At 34.4% G+C, this 18,432-nt stretch overlaps 1 protein-coding gene across 9 annotated transcripts in view; it reads left to right on the forward strand.

Moving 5' to 3' along the window:
• The window catches only part of rdx (BTB/POZ and MATH domain-containing protein rdx), a 288,756-nt gene that overhangs the window by 127,563 nt on the left and 142,761 nt on the right, over window positions 1-18,432 (forward strand). For 2 of the 9 annotated variants that reach the window (XM_090412683.1, XM_090412690.1), the window contains exon 1: window positions 2,096-2,357. The exons of 5 other annotated variants lie outside the window; for them this stretch is intronic. The gene's annotated coding sequence lies outside the window, so the exon portion shown is untranslated. Of the gene's footprint in view, window positions 1-2,095; window positions 2,358-18,432 lie in introns of those variants that run through there. 2 more of the 9 variants (XM_090412685.1, XM_090412691.1) reach the window with 1 other exon arrangement.

The raw sequence follows: 18,432 nt of genomic DNA on the forward strand, positions 1-18,432 counted from the left end.
TGTTCCAAGCTCTTAGAATTATTTCTTTTTCTTGAATTACTCATCTTTTCCACTTCATTTGTCCCTTGCATTCTGGACCTCGTCTTGCTCAGAGTTTGTTCAAGATTTCTTTCATTTTCAGATTCACCAAAAATTGCGTCTTGTTATTCCGATACGTGCATATTTTTATAATTCATGAATTAGTATTTTCGTTTAAACTATTTTTTGTTCTTGCTGAAAGTACAGAATCCATGTCACATGCACCACGCTAATTTGTACACTCTTAAAATCCATTACAGTTTAAAAGTTTTCATGTACAGAATTTTTTTTCGTTATATTCTCATTAATCAAGAATTTTTTTGCTAGTTTAGTTGTACAATATGTGGCAAATAGAGATGACACGGAGTAAAGAAACAGGATTTTAGTGCGGAACGGTATTAATTTTATATATATAAAATTAATGTCGCCTGTCGCCCAACCCCCCGAGTTCCGGACTGGTAAGACAAAAAACGTGACATAAAAATGTTTCGAATTTCGGCTTATCTTTTTATATATATATATGTATATAGAGTAGATATTTCTCTGGTGGTAATATACATAGCTCTATTCAGATTTTGAGTATGGGATTTTTAATCTGAGCATTCTGGTATTTCTACCAATATGCACATGACTGACGTATGAACAGCTGAATGGAAAGATGTATTGTTTCTAAATTATTTTTTAATTTGTTAGCTGAATTTTTTCCTCCTTGGCTTTCTATATAGACAAAAGAAACACATGTGTATATAAATGCTTTCAAATTACATGGGAAGAACTATCAACTAAATGGGAATCTTGTAAATCACAAAACTTATAGTACATTCATACCGTGGGTGAGCTATTGTTTATATATTTATTTTAATTTTATATACAGTATATTTTACGCAATCCGGAAGCGCTTCTCTAGAGAAGAAACATGGAAAACTTTCCTAGTAATTAGGATGGTAGTATCATATCGGACGATTCTCCCACCTGAAAACAATCACAAACATCCATGCCCGTGGCGGGATTCCAACCTGCATCCTATACTCTCTTTCATAAACAAAAGTGAGCATAATTGTTATCCAACTCATAAAAATTAATTTTGAGTAAAGGGAGTGTAAAAATTTTATTTGCAGTTGACAGTGTTCACGCAATAGCAAACTTCTAATGCTTCCTTAAGAAATCTTAAGACTACTCCAGTGCACTTAAGATTTTGGTTATGGATTGATTTGTTATGGGGATTTTTTTTTTTTTTCCTACAAGAGGCCAGTGCGATGAATTCCACCCCCTCCCAGATACTTTTTATTTTATTTTTACATGCACTTTATCTGAATTATTTTTTATATGGCATGCTCTGTAACATTAGAGTTTTCACCAATATCTCTCCTTTTCAGTTTTATCGCATTTTCTTAACACTCTTTTAATTGTATATCTTTAGTATGTGCTTCTTAAATCCAAATAATAGTGAAGTATCTGTTTGTAATATTCACTGGTTTCATTTTCTTACTACGACTAGTTATTGTAAGCGATTAATACAGAAATAGTATAGTACGAGTAGTATATTAAAACTGTTCTTTAATATTTTGAATTTTTTTTCTCCTAAAATACTAATGATTTAATAAATGTTGAAGCGTAAATAGTTGTATGGATCTATTACGCCATTTCAATGCTTTCTTATAATCAGATGCCATATTCGTGTTTTATTATTATCGCCTCTTTACGATACGATCAGATAGACATTTACACAAAGATTTCTTGTAACATTTCCGCCAACGTAAATGAAGCAATACTTTTAAGACAATATCGCCGTGAATGAATGAAAGAGCACGATCTGGTTGTCGGTCATACCTGAGTAGTACAGGTAGGGCAAGAGGACATACAGTATAATGCCATGTGCGTGTTTTTGAGGTCTTCTGATATATCATTCTTGACTACGCAACTGCGGGATCGTTGGGCCATTGCGTTAGCGTACGTTGTTCAAGGTAATATGCATTGGCTGGAGCGGTGAGAGAGCGGCCAATCACAATCAAGGTTACTTGCTGGTAGGACAAGCGGCTGTGGATTGTAGTGGTAGAGGTACATCGTAGACACAAGGACGTAGTTGTATCCGGTCTGTTGTACAGAGAAGGTATGGCAGTGTCTGCTAGTCAAGCAGCTTTATTGTTGTGATATGTTATTTAATCAGAAATGCACACCCCAAAAAGGCTTATTGCATTCTTGACGCATCTTTCTGGTACAGTTTTTGGAGAATAATTGTGATCTAGTCCGGTGCTTTTGACTGAAGGCGTTTTCGGTTATATGACGGAGCCAAGTTGCGAAAGTGTGGATCCTGTGCAGGTGATTACTTGTCATTTCGGGTAAATAATTTGCAACTTAGTAAATAAGTGACATTATAATAATTGGTTTTTCGTTGTACAATATTAATAGAAAATAAAACAGGTATAAGATTTTTGTCAGTTAAAATTTGAAATAATGCTGGAATTATATACTTGTTATAATTTACTGTCTTTAGAACGCTGTTCATGTGGTATGTATGCTCTTGAGTCACAATTGCAAGGGATGACTTAATACGCAAAACAAGAAGAATTTTCGCATTTTGATGTTATAAGTAAATTTCGGTTTTTCAAATTTCACCGTTATCATATGATACAAGTTAATAGATGAAGTGAACATATTAAGCTAAGTAAATTGGCATACTTGACTAATTTTGAGTTTTCAGTATTTAATATCAACAAAATCATTGTTCAAGGACTCATTAACTTATTAATCCACAAATCAAAAGTCGTGAATCAGTCCATTCTTGTAAGTTGTGTGCATATTTAAATGCAAGGTGAATTTGTTCATTACGAACCTAGTGACTATTGAGGAACTACTTCTAGTCATTTACAGCTTCCGAGAGAAAGAGGTTGTATAATATTGTACTATAGTGGATTTTCAACCTATTTCTTTTGATTTTCTAATTTTAATGATTGCTCACAAAGCACTAGATATATTAAGTACTCAGATCTTATCGCTCCAAAATACCATTAAAGCTAGTTTGTTTTGAAGCTTACCTTGCAAAAAGCTAACTCACAAGAACAAAGTTCATGTCTAGGAAAGGAGGTTCTTTCACTCCCCCCCCCCCCGAATGTTTAGTGTACAGCGATTTAGCAATAAAGGATGACTAGCATTAGAACGGTATCATTCGACCTTGACCCGATGAACTCAATGTGATATTAAAATATGCATTTTACCGTAAACAAACACATAAGGAATGCATCGAGGAGATATTAAAAATGATTACTATATCTACTTGTGCGTTGAATTTTTCATAGTGATTTTTCTGTTGAATGTGCTAGCGTCAGCTAGTTTAAATAAAATGTAAAATATCGTTATTCAGTTGCGAGAGAATACAAAAAAATATAATTTTAGCAAAAATATTTTGCCATTTAGTAGTTTTTTTTTATATTATAGTGTTGAGACCTAATGCGATATATAATTATTTATTACTTTTTTCATATTATTTTAGCAACAGTGCTGTCTTGAATATTCTTGAGTGATAACATATATTGTGAGTCTTCAGTCAAGTACCATTTCCTGTGGACTCATTCGGAAAGAACACTTTGCAACATTTTAATGAAATTACTTTATAAACCTGCCTAATATAATACGACTAGGCTAGTCTTCATTTTAGTAACTTCAGCGAGAACTCTTATAGCTCTCATCAATTAAGAACTTTTGCAACTCCTAAATTCGTTCAGTGTCTAAATACAGTCGGCTCCCAGTTATATCGGTTAGTCATAGAGAAAAGTAAGCGAGAAATGCAGATAAAGATTTAAAGTTTTTCCAACATCGGTATGGATAATCCTCTCCTGATAATTATCGCTTAATGAATAACTAAGCTATATCATGAATATGAGATTACTCTTAATCTATTCCTATGAATTATGATAGGCGAAAATGTATCATGACTCAAATGAAAAAAAAAAAAACTGTTTTAAACACATTTCTGAGGTTTAAGGTGAAAATGATTCTTTGTACAAATATTATTGAAAATACGTGGACATGTTGAGTTTTTAATTCTCTAAAATTATTTTAGAGAATTAAAAGAATTTTTCTCTAAAATTCTTTCATTTCGAAAACTCGTTATAGCAAAAGTAATTTTCTTTTCATAACTATTTGTAGGTTTGTTGTTTTCTCGAATGAAAGTTGAATATAATATTCAGAAGGAATGAGTAAAAGTAGTTTCACTTTCCTTTATGAATCTGCGTAAGTTATCCTCGCATTTACTTCACTTTCTTCGAACTGCATTTTGTGGTTTTTGTGTGCATACACAGGAAAATTTCCAACTCATTAGTCACTAATTCACTCCTGATTTTTTTTTGTACAGCGAAATGCACAAGTTGTAAATACTCGTATAGCAATAGAAGTATGCTTAAAAGAAATCTTAATGTTCTCCAGAATTTCTTTTGGTTTTTAAATCCTAATGATTTTTTTTTTTCTTTCTAGAGGAATGAATTGTGAAAACTACCACTAATAGTAAATATGTTAGATAACATTTTATTTTAGAACGTTTTTATTTTAATGATGTAAAGCGTCATTAACAGGCGAATAGTTTGCACATCATTAGTGATATACACTATTTTTATTCCAATAGAACAGAATTTCTAATAGAAATGACGTCCATCAATAATTTTTCTTGTGGTTCATATAACTCCTTACTTTTGTTCTTAAAATCACTATCAGAATATCATTTTTCTAAATAGTGCTCATAGAGATATAATCCTTATGTGAAATAAATTTTAACCACATTCATTCCTCTCATTTGGTCTTATTGCAACTACATTGTAGTCCTGATTTGATTAGGGCTAATACCGAAGTTGTCATAAAAGAACAAATGGTAAAAGTGAGGTGATTTCATTATTCCATATTTTCGTAAGGATTCGTTAATACATTCCTGTGTTTTCATTATGAGTAATCTCTGTGACTGGAACGTTGAAGAATATTGATATAGAAGTAAATAATGCTAACACCCGTTGAAATTTCTTGATATGATCACCCCTTGTCCCAGTAATTACTGTATTAACAATAGTTTATATACACTTGTGCCTTAAACAGTCCATAAATACCACACGATAGCCTGTGTAACGCATCTCGTAATGTACTTTGCTTTTGGAGTAAGTTCTGATTCGACAACTTTCATTTGCTAGATCAATAGCAGATTACCATGAGTCATTATTCCGCGCTCTGTCCCCAAGCTGAAAGACCGTTGCCGTTTATTAGAATATTCAGAAATTACTACTGTGATCAGTTCGAGAATTGAGCTGTTGCCTTGTTTACATTATAATATCAGTTGTATTATTTTTGACTGAAAAATTCACTGAGCGAACATTTCAGGTAGCCATTCTGACCAGCAATTGGCTACTAAAAAATTTATTAATTATTGAGCGTTTTAGGTTGAAATTTTCGACCAACTGGTATTCACATGATAGAAGAACATAGATCATACATCCTTAGCCGATTCCTTTGACACTGCTTGGTAGTGCAACGTGAATCTCAATCATCACTCGAAGTAATGTTGATAGCTCAAGTAACCTGACACAAGTCACTTGTGGAACCCACGACAGCGATCGAAATTTGATCTGTGGCTATTCATTTCAATATATTTTGAAAACCATGTAGATATCAGGAAGGAGCGTTTCAACCTAAAAATTAGTATTTCCCCCCCCTTCTATAATGTGAACCTGAGTAATCTTGTCCATTTTTGAAATCGATTTGAAATTTTGAACTGGTTTTAATTATGATCCGATATCTACAACAGTAACTTTTCACTTCATGTTGTATAACGTTAATACCTTGAATGCATTTTATTCAACACTATATGGTTGGCAACCAACACTGTCTATTTCTATTAAGTACTGTTGTGGCGGTCATTCAGGAAAGGGAAGCTGCCTTTTACCTTTTTTTGTTTACAAGAAAATTAACATATATTCACATAATTTATCTTAACTGGTAGTTTTCAACTTATGGTCTACTTAATCTGACAACAGTTACACATTTGTTTTACATTCTTGATAATGCGAACAAAAAAAAAAAAAAAGTTATTGCAACGAAAAGTGAAACCAGTTTTGCTTATTTGTACAGAACGGTTGTAGTTAATCATTCAAATCAGAAGATGATCACAGAGAACCGTGCAGCTGTACTTGAATAACACTCGTTCGAACGAAGATGTACATAACAGCAAAAGTGTAAAATTCAGAAACTTCATAGAATCGATAGTTATTGTACATGGTTTTAAATGTAAAAGTAGAAATATGAGTAGTAACTTCCATGATGCTATTAATGTTACACTAGTAGGCTCGATTCTAGTCGTCGATTAGGAGAATCTTTTCTAGGTCTAATTCACCCGATTCCAGGTTGATCGTTGGCACAAAGTAACTCAGAAAAATTTCAGAATACAAAATTTATAGTGATATTTGCCTGTCATGAATATTCTCATACCTTCTCGCTTATCACATTTGCAGAAATGTCTTCTGGAGGATTTAAGTTTCGTAAACACGCTTAGTCTGATACAACATTTGCTAGCCTTTGGTATTGATTTCTTGATAATTTGCATTAATTCTTATCAAATAGCATGATAGAAAAAGCGTATGATGGAATATCTCGCTCATAATTTCTGTTATACTGAATTGGGCTATCGAAATCGTGAAATCTGCAAAGATAATTTTTGTCAAAAATTCAGACTATATAAATGAAGCAGAATAGGCTATTTAGATTACTGAAGACTGATAGAAAATTAAATTGAGAGTTAACGCCTAGTAAATATTTTAGACCGTTTACCGATTCAGCCTGTGCAGCATTAGAATCAGGGCCGGCCATCTCGGGGATGCAGTGAGTGCATGTACCCGGGCCCCGCGATCGAGTGGGCACAGTCGGTACACATTTGCGGAAACGTATTCTATTTCGAATGTTTTTTTTTTTTTTGTTTTGTTTTGTTTTCCTGTGCCAAAATCATTTGCAGGTAAGAGGTTTTACAATACGTTTATATCGAATCCTTTAATTTTTACCTTTGAAAAATATTTTAGGGCCCCAAAAGGTTTCTTGCACCCGGGCTCCTTTATAGAGAAGATCAGCCCTGATTAGAATTGCTGTAGTTTTGAGTTTCTTTAAATTTTACGCGACAGCCACCTTTTTTTTTTTTTACTGATTGATGTAAATGGGTGAAATATATTATTTTTTGCCAACAAGTTTAGATTGTTTTAACTGTTTACTGTACACATATTGTGGGTATGAATCACACTCGAAAGGTTGTAGACCTGTCATACAATAGAGTTAAATAATTTGGAAACCAATAGCACTGAATTTTTTCATCCACTTCCATCCTCGAATAAGCTGAGAGAATTGCACCCGGAATTAGATTCATCTACCTTTTTGTATTTTCTGCACTAAAGTTTACATATGCGTTCTTTTACCACATAGTTCGGTTTTGCTATTTAATTTCCACTTTTCGTTAATTTTGAATTTGTTTTGCCTTTAGTTGCATAGAATTGCTTATTCTGAATTGTTTATGGTAGTTTACTATAAACAGACACAAGGATAATTCTACTTTGAGTTAGATTTTTGAATGAACTGACTTTTTAAACATATAACTGTTGCTGTTCAGCGTCCGGATAATGTTTGACTAACTCGGTGCTTTCCTGGGTAGCTGTTACTTTCCAATAATAGTGCCATGTCGGATAAAAACCTAATCATCTTAAAAGGCCAACCCATAGAACAAGCAGATTTGTCTGAGAAGTATGATCACTTGTATCGGTAAACCTGAATAAGACTGAAATATACGTAGCAAGCGAAATCGCATTCTTGTATTTGTCTTTTTTGTTAGTACTTCTTTCATGTAAGAAGCGTTGTTTTTATTTTTTGTTCTTATTTTCCATGTCTCTGAGATATGTAGTAATGTAGATTAGAAAAAAAAATGAAAAAAAAAAAACCGGCAAGAAGAGATGCACATTACTGAATAGAAAAAATTATAAGTATTTGAAAAGCAAAATAAAATGTTTGGTAAATGATATCGGGAAGAGGAAATGACATTCTTAGGACACACGTTAAGAGGACTGACCAATATGGTCGTCAGGTAAACTACAAAGAGGAAAAGGCCGTAGAGCACTGGAGACAGGCAAAAGTACTATACAGATCTTCCCCGGCAATATCTGGCATAAATGAATCACTTGGAGCTCCAGCGAAAGTGTAAAGAACATTTTTTCTGATTTTTCAGAGAACTCCCTTTCCAGGACATTTAAAATAAAAAAAATTTAAAACGCAATTATAACTTATATTTAACTTCTTCGCGGAATGATATCACGTTGACCTAACATTTCGAATTAATGCCAGCTGGATCCCTTGATGGCACATGATTTTCACTGGACTGGTTATTTCTCCCCTCCTCTATACGTGAAGTGCTGACGTTCTCAGCATTGTAACTAGGGAGTTACTACCTTTTCCATATAAAGATACATCATTTAAGCATTTTTTAAGTCAATCATTAGATACTATACAGGACCGAATCTAATGATAACAAATCAGGAGGTCTCCCAGCTGGCTATCGAACAATTCTGTTTCCACTGACTTCAGATCATGCTTGAAGAAAGTACGATAGGTATATCTTGTATTTGTCTTTTTTGTTAGTACTTCTTTCATGTAAGAAGCGTTGTTTTTATTTTTTGTTCTTATTTTCCATGTCTCTGAGATATGCAGTAATGTAGATTAGAAAAAAAAATGAAAAAAAAAAACCGGCAAGAAGAGATGCACATTGCTGAATAGAAAAATTTATAAGTATTTGAAAAGCAAAATAAAATGTTTGGTAAATGATATCGGGAAGAGGAAATGACATTCTTAGGACACACGTTAAGAGGACTGACCAATATGGTCGTCAGGTAAACTACAAAGAGGAAAAGGCCGTATAGCAGTATGCAGGGAAAAACTGTCGAGGCCATGCATGGATTGTGCACTCTTGTAGGTGTTTGTCTTTCATTCTCACACTCTTAGTTTTCCTTCCTGATATATTGCATATTCCTTTCTATTGGTAACGCTGACCATTTTGTCCCTCGATCTGCACTCAGCCAGTCTGTTTTATGTCCTTTGGCATTACAGAATTATACCAAATTGAATGACCCATGGTTTCTACATCTACACTCCCTCTCTCTCCCCCATCATCTGATTACTATTTACGCTCTTCGTATTCAAGCGTATATTCTGACCGAAGAACCATAACAAATAACTGGAATTTGAGGACCTTTATTCTCAAAACCACCGACTATTATTCAAGCTTCTGTTCTCCAACGACAAGACAGCAATTGAACATATCTCAGAAGTGGCTTATGGCAAAGACCTCTCCTAGCAAGTCTCCAACTGTTGTCTGCAATATAAAATGACATTAACAAATCCATACAAGAGGAGGCAAGTTTATGCATCTGGGGCCATATGCATAAGCTTTCCTCCTTTTTCACATCCCTGGTATCATCCAAAGATGGGCCGACTTCTGCAACTCTTGTTCAAAGGAAATTTACCTCCCATTATACCACCAACACCTCACTGCATGCTTCCTTATCTCCCACACACCCTGAACATCCTTAGGTTTGGATACGAGCGTCTCCTGGTCCAAATGGCATCCCTGCCTCACCTGTGCTCAGAATTAAAACATAAAACAACGTGGAAATAAGCCTGTATCCCGCTCATTCCCTGAGAGAGAAGTCCATCAGACAATCGTCCTGTTATCCTTCTTCACCTCAGTCTTCTCGAAAACAAGGAGGTTATCAGTATTCAACTTCCTCACTGAGTGACTAATTACTAATTGCCAGTATGAATTCCATTCCGCCGCTCTCACTTCACAGTAGATCTAGCCAACCTTACCCGCCTTTGGAGAGGCGTGGAGAAATTTGTGGACACTATTGACTTTGGTATCTTGATAAACTTTAAGCCTCCTTACCAAGCTAATTTTCATGAGAACACTAATGCAATGACTAGAAACCAGTAGGAATTCGTTGACTCATTTTACTTTAGTATGCATGCAGCTACTTATCACTGCACATTACACTGAAAATGTTCTAATACACATTTTGTATGTTTAGAACATTTCCATACGTTCTGCTCGATCAAAAGTGGACCTTTAAAAAAAAATAATGAAATTTATTGATTTGAAGATATCATTTCATTTAATTTTCGCTGTTCCAACTAAATGTCAGTGAGCGATATTTTCCAATTAACGGGCAGGAGCACTTATATATTGTTTAATTAGTGAAATTAAAGAATTCGTTGAGTGCGATTAAACAGATTGTTGGAAAATCACTTGTCCGAGTAATAGTATTTATAATCAAAATTCACTGCTATGGTTTTTTCCACTTTAAACGCAGACGCGTTATTCTCAATCAGAGCACTGTAATGTCATCCGTGGGGGAAGTTAACAAGGATCTTGTGTTTTACAATGGTTGCAGGTCGTAGTTAAAGAAATCAGTATGAAGAAGACATTTCCAGAGTATAAACTTAGATTCGAGTGAAAGACGAGCATGAGAAGTTAATCGCTATATTTGAAGTTAAATCGTGAATGGATGTCGACCAGTAGTTGTTACACGTGTTTCTACACGGTTTGAGAAGAAGGGAGGCATGATGGAAGCCGTTCAATTGAACCGCGCTTCTGAAATTACCTATAGAAAAAGCAGACGGCACAAACAGAACATCTGAAGTGGAGTTAATCTGAGAGTGAGGGATCAGTTATTAACCAGATTGTCCTTTTCTCTACAGCAATAAGCATTTCGTAGTTTTGGTGCATTAGCTAGGAACATTCAACCCCAGAACTCCTAATAAATTTTATCTTAATTTCAATATCTAAATACGTTTTTTCTATATTTGTTGACTGTATTAGTTTAAACGCGCGCGCACACAACAAAAATGGCAATAATTATTTCCAATTAGGATTTAAGAAACCAGAACGTATAAATCTATTGTTGCTTTCCCCCCCCCCCCCGCGCACCTTAATAGCTATTCGGCCAATAACAGGAACGTTATTGGCCGAAGTTCCAAAGAAAAGTTGCTGACTTCTAGTAGTGTAGCCCATTTCAGTAAAATAGTTTAACAAACAAATAAGCTGTGAAATACGAGGTTTTTGAGCGCTCCGGTGGCCTAACCTATATTCCGAGGATGTTGATGCAGTAACAAACTTCTTGCTGGTAAGAAAATAAGGACGATTGCTCGGGCTAATATTACACATATATTGTATTTTTTAGGAATACCAATGCGCTTAAAAATGCGTTCCGGCCACTTCTGTGGTCCATCGCTTGATGCAAGCTACCTGTTTCTGGGCTGTACCTAATCCGACTGCTGTTTTTTAAAATTGCTGCAGGAAGTTAATTTTTTTGAAGGTATAGCAACTGAAAATTTTTATTTTCAGTTGCTATACAAAACAAAATATGGCGAAACTGAGTTTCAAAAGTGAAATATTAGAAAAAATTGACAAAAAAATTCAGAGGACTTGATTAGGTCTGTGCTCTATGTTAAGCTGATTAATTCCATTGTGCGATTTTTTCCGAAAAAATTAAGCGAATATTAACATATTCGCTTAATTTCAAAACAATGTTCAGGTTTAAAAAAAAAATCGAAAAAGTGAGTTTACTGGTCATATTAAAAAAAAAAAAAGCCTTTAATATGACCCGATTAAAGTGTTGATTGAGAACGGAATTCTTTTCTTCAATTCTGATTTTATCTGAAAAATCATAAAATTCTACATATGTTCAGACATGGCCTGTAGATAATCGAACCAGGTGCAAGCTCAGGCATTGAGATGTGCAATTTATATTTAGTGATCACAAAATCTGAACACGTTTTTATTTCTATTTACATATGACATTGATTCCTAGATATTTCACAAATACCACAAAGAGTGCTTCATGCACCTATTTCGTTAAAGAAAAAAAAAGAAAGAAAAGTCAAATGTATATACGAACTACTTTATGCAAGTCACTATGAGAATGTTCAGGGTAAATCGTTCCTGTTTCTTTTCTTGTTGTGAAAGGTATAAACGTTTCGTTGAAGTTTTTAAAAATGCTTTAGTGAGGACAAAGATATGTGTTTGTAGGGCATCCTAGGGTACGTACGTCTTTTGAACCACATGCGATATTTATCCTAATTTTTCAGTTTGCCTTGACTAGCTACAATGACCCTCTTCCATCTTGGGTCAGTTGCGTACATTTTAAAATAAGATCGGTATCGATGTAGTATAACGGTTAGTCATATTACAACAAAAGATTGTTGGAATCAAATTGTTACTTTAATCCTAATTTTTCACTTTATCCTAGATTAGGACAGTGAAAATTAGCTGTCTCACCAACATTAATTTTAGTTTATATAATGTTTTATAATTATATAAAACATTATATAATTTTTTTTTGGTATCTCTCGGCTTCTAGTCATTAAATTTATTTAATGTTATATACAAAAGGAAATAACTCCTTCCAGTTCATTTTGATAAACAAACGAAATGTTGGCAAGGCAGCTAGTTTTCACTTGCAAATATTTTTCAAATATAAAGCTCATTCAGACAACATTAGAAAAACTTTTGGCATGTTTCTTACATTTTCTAGTTATCTGTTTACTGCTCCTTAAGATATGATGAATCAAGTTTTAAGTACATTTAAGAAATGAACTTTCCTCACTGCAGTGTTCTTGTTTGGGATAAGATCAAGAAGCTTAATCACTAGAGTATCAGAAACTGGAGTAATACTAGAGTATTACGCACTGTACTCTTGTTGTTAAACTTTATATATATGTATATATAAATATATTTCCATTCTGTCTTATCACTACCGCCCCAATGTTTGGGTAAGTCTTGTAGTCCTATCAACCTCCCCCTCCCTCTTTTGTTGCTGTTTGTAAGGTTACTTCAGAAATCTCGTCAGATGTAGGGAATCGTTTCCCAGTGAATGTTTTTTTTTTTTTTTCTTAGAGAACAGATTGAAGTTGAGGGATCATGTTAGGAAACATTTGCTATCCATTAGCACCATCAATCGCAGTTGGGTTTTTTCCACACAAGGTTTCAGTTGAATATACCCTCAATATACCAGTACTGGTCATTGTGTTATATGCGACCTGCTACATCTTCCCACGCATACGTGGTGAGCAGAACGTTTAACGTGATCCTGGTAGATATGTCCATCACAATAGCGAAAAACATGGTGCTTGCTTCTACTTTGTGTGTCCAAGTTAGTGGATTTTATTGACTGGGGGGGGGGGGTGATGCAAGTTGTGTGAATTCTAAGATAGCAATACTACCATTGGATCTGCTGACTTAATCAGTGTAGTGTGGTTTAGCTTACCCGGTCGAAGGGTCCAGGATTGGGTTTGTCGATGCTGGATGAACCTTTTTAATTCTTGGTTAAACCATAAAGAAGTTGTCAGCAGTGGTACTGAGACTACGAACATCGGACTATTGACCAGTAGCTGGAGTTGTGGTGATAGTCGGGATTTATGTTGCACGATTAAAAAAATAATAATAAACAGGTGTAAAGACGATTCCATGAAAGTTAGTCACGAGTACTTTGAGAGCCTTAAATAAAAATAAATTCAAAACTGATTTTTTGATTAATGCTAAACTGGTTCGCAGAATATAACTGATTTCAGCACATTCTAGTCAATTTGTGTTACCACCAGATAAAATTATGTTGTCTGTTTCATAAATTATTGAAGTGTCGAACGTATTTCTGCGAGTGACAATACTCTGTATCAGTGTTCGATATTGCCCTTTTATTTATTCTAGTTTATTGAATTTCTGTGCTAGAAGTATAATTTAAGTAAGATTTTTCGACTGTCATTCTCTACTTTTTGTAGCAGAAAGTTATCTGGGAATATGAGAAATAATGTTAATACTAGTTTGAATGCACACCCATCAGTTTTTGCAAACTTTTTTTATTGTAAACACATTATTCTTAACATGAATTAAATGATTTCGTTTTATAATTTAATAAAATAATCTCTTTATGCAGCATTTAAAGCTCATACGATTTTCCATGTTACTTCTTTACGTTATGCCAAGTTTATATGCGGAGAGTGCGTATGTTCTCCGGCCAGTTTGCATGTTATGGAAGAAAATTGTCGTTTTTTCATCCATCTCAATGATCTCTCCATGTATAAAAACTCGTCGGGAAAAAGAAAATTCAACTTAATGGAAAGTTGAATTTTATTGACTGTTATGTCAAATGAAACGCGGACTAAATTAGTATATTTGAAATGTCCTGAATCAAAGTTAATTCTATGCGTACCATAGTTTCTGTTCTGTAATTAAGCAGCTGACAACTGGCAGTTCTTCACATATTTAACTAGTGACATGGTTGCCATTTTTAACATTGTTTCTGTAATGGCAAAAATCTGTATAATTGTATATCATATTATTATCAACACCCGACCTTCATGGAGTCAGAGACTCTTCGTGGGAGGTACTTACTAATGCATACAATGCTCATCCAACCTCGTCTTAAACTGATTCAGTGTGTCCACATGCAAAGAACTTACTTCTCACTCCTTTGCTTACACCCTCCTTATACAGTTTCCAGCAATGGCCTCTTGTTCTACTTCCCTCTCCAATTCTATGAAAAATCTCTTTCATATCTACCTGATAACAACCCCTGACTATCTTATGTGTCTCAACCATATCCCTTTCCCCCTTCCTCCTTTTTACGAGGCTCTGCAACTTACATTCCAAAGACCACCGACTACCTTTGCGAATCTTCTCTGTACCCTTTCCAACATATCCTCGTCACCATGAAAACCCGGCGACCAAATCTGTGCACAATAATCCATGAGGCCTGATCAAGGCCTTATACAATGGAATCATAACCTCTCTATTTCTGCATGTCAGGGTTCTCTGCATCATTGCTATTATTCGATGTGATGTCTTCACAACTTGTGCAATGTGGCCCCTGAATTTCAGGTCCTTGTCCACCATCACACCTAGATCTCTCATCTCCTCTACTTCTGTTAGTTTCCCCCACCAAGTGTATACTTGGCATCTCATCGTTGCTTACCATATATCAAAACCTTACACTTGGCAACATAATTGGAACTGATAGTTCCAATTATCTGCCCATTCATGCAATCTATTCAAGTCCTCTTGTAAGGCATTAACATCAGCCTGACTGTGAATTTCTTTCCCCAGTTTTGCATAATCTGCAAACAGCTGGATATCACTAGTTAAACCCAACCCAATATCATTAACACACAAATTGAACAACAATGGTCCCAAAACTGACCCCTGTGGCACACCACTGGTGACCTTTCTCTTTCGAGATACTGCACCCCCATATACAACTTTCTGATACCTATCTGACAGCCAGTCACTGATCCAACACCGAAGTCTGTTATCCAATCCTATCTCTTTCAATTTAATTAAGAGCTTGTCATGTGGCAGTATGAAAAGCCTTTGCAAAATCCAAGTACACCACTGTATATGCGTCTCCTCTGTCCAAGGTATTTGTCACCTTGTTATAATACATAACAAGGTGACACACATTGTACAGTTCCTTCTAATCTATTTCCATTTTCTGTTTTTTTTATTCCTAAGTATTTTTCTTTAACCATCAATCTCTATATTACCACTTGAAAAATAATTGTAGGATTTTTTTACAACATGCAGTATATAGTGTTACTTTTTACTTTCTATTATTATCACTTGTATTGTTCTAAATATACTTGTTGCATCTGTTGTATTATATTTTCATTTGTACTACTTTTTCATTGTTCTTAAAATTCAATAATTTAAGAACAATGGATTGGATGCAGTTATGCAAAAAAAGGATAATTTGATATGCCATCTCATACTTACTTTTCCACCATATATATCAAGATCAGCATTTCACGAGAGGGATTCATCCTTTCGTGAATGTTTTCTCCTTGTCTGATCTTAAATATTAGAAATATCCAGGCCCAAAACCAAATCTATCGAACGAATTTCAGTATAACTGGAATTGCTACATAATCTAATATGACAAATTCCATTATGCTGAAAGGTATTGGATGATACATTTTCTTTAGAAAATAGTGACTGAATAAATAAAAGGGAACTGGTTTTTAGAAGTTGAATTGCATTTCATTATTAGATTAACTTAGAATCACTTTTTTTTTAAGTGATACATATTATATAAGCTTATGATTACGAATGCTGTATTTATTGGTGGTTTAAGAAAATGAAGTGAATCTTCTTTTGTTCGCTGTAAACTTTGTTGCTGCTTATTTTTTAATGGGTGTAGTTTAATGCAGAATCCCCACTAACTGTTTGAGTTAGTAGAGGTAGATTTCTCTCCCACTCGTAATTTTGCTTCCCTTTCATATTCAAAAACAACACAATTTTGCTACTAAAATAAATCCAATAAAATGACATAAGTCCAGTAAAAAAAGACTTTACTCAGCCACATGACAGCATTCGGATTGCTTTTAGTTCCATTTAACAATGGTGTTCTACCAGTATATAAAATGTTTCCTTCCTCAGTGTATAATTAATACATTTCTTACGATTTGGTGAAAAAAAAATAAATTAGTTCACCAGGTATATTTGCCGATAGTGGTCTTCGTCGAATTCATTATGCTTTTGTGAGTAAGCTGCAGATAACTGTAAATTTCCCTACTGAACCTGCTTTTTTTTTTTTTTTTTGGATCAGCCAATTCGGAAATATTTTGTCAGTCACGAAAGCTTTGCTATTAGATAGCAAGACTCATCATTAGTAGTATATTTTTCTGATTGATTAATGTAACAACATAAAATCATTAGTTTATTTTTTGTATAAACAAAGGCTTAACTCATACAAAGTTAGTCGCTGAATTCAGATGGTTGAGTCGATTGGCCAGAAGCAACTCAAGCTCTGAGGCCGGTATATTATGGCTATCATTTGTGTGTTCTCCAGTGGAGTTCCTGTTTTTAGGATGAAAAACCCCTCCACTTTAGTTCCTGAATCGGAGGGCAAATATCGTGACTGCTCTGAGACGTTGTTAGACGGATCAAGAAAAGGTACCTGAACGCGTTTTTTTTTTTTTTTAATTCTTATTAACTCTAAATATTACACTTCAAATGTAATATTTTTGGCGAGTAACAATGCTGATATGTGGACAAATAATGAAGTTTAATCTTCGACCGAGTCATTAAATTTTAACTCTTCATTTCTGTGCGTAACTCGATATAAGTAACATAAATCATGCTTATTCCATACAGATGGAATGATAATTTTGAAATAATAACGCATTGTATAATGCAATATCTGATTAAATAAGTTTTCTTCTTTACCTGTTAATTGTATTTTTATGTTTTGCAAAACAATCTCTACTAAAGTCTTCACATTTCGTCGATTGAGATCAGATAACTAATGCATGCATTACTGAAAGGTTTTATCGATCGCTAGGTGCAATGGATTTCTTGTAATAGTACTGTTTTAATTCTCCGAATTATGTGCTTGGACAAACATCGAGATTGGTAATCATAAACGAGGCATTCTTTTTCTCCCATGCCACAGTAATTCGATAAGTGCACTCAGCTGTTAAAGGTAGGGATGTTAGTTTTTTGAGTAACAAGTTGCACAAACAGTCATTTGAATGGGTGAACGCCCTTGTTCTTTGTCTGATAGATCGCGATATATAAAGCATGTGTTGAAATGCAGTCGTGCCTCTCAAATCAGCCACTTGAAAATGACGAACAGATAGTGTTGTCAACCTGAAATGATGTATTGATAATTGTAGCCATCCAGAGCCTACATGATCAGGCTGTAGGTTTAGATATATTTATAATATTCCATGCCTTTGAAGCGGTATTATAGTACAGGGCCTTTCCAGTAAAAGGAATCGCAAATAATTATCACCCGAAGTGTAAGGAGAACATACGTAGATGAGACGACCTGCTTATGTTATTACCCTACTATGGTCCTACAATTTTGAAGCAGTATAAGTTGATTCTTTAGGGGAGTCTGTCATTACTAGGCTCTCCAATGCTTTTGCGTTCCTTACAGTCTTAAAAGACGATATTGTCGATGAAATCGTGAAATAACCATATACATGACGATTTTGTTATGATTGATCAGTTTGAAAGTAATACTGGTCATGTGTCGTAATTTAACCAGTTTATCGCTCTCATTTATTATTCACAGCACTGCGTGTCAGAAATTCAAAGTTTGTTCCAAACTTTGACTTTCAAATATTTATTTACAGATAAAGACAACACAGTTTGACGGGGTGCATCATTACTAACGGATGGCGATTCTCTTATTCAAGAATTGTACATGTAAAACGTCATAATGAGAGATGTAATTATGACTAATTTTACGGATGAGATAAGACAATATTCCATTGATTTAATATCATTGACAGCCGAAGCATAGTATTCCATCAGTCAATACTATGACTGATCCGATTTTTTTTTCTCCTGTTAGGACA

Source organism: Typopeltis vanoorti, chromosome 23 (genome assembly GCF_054136105.1).
Source record: "Typopeltis vanoorti isolate ZY-2024b chromosome 23, IOZ_Tvanoo_1.0, whole genome shotgun sequence".
Classification (NCBI taxonomy): Eukaryota; Metazoa; Arthropoda; class Arachnida; order Uropygi; family Thelyphonidae; genus Typopeltis; species Typopeltis vanoorti.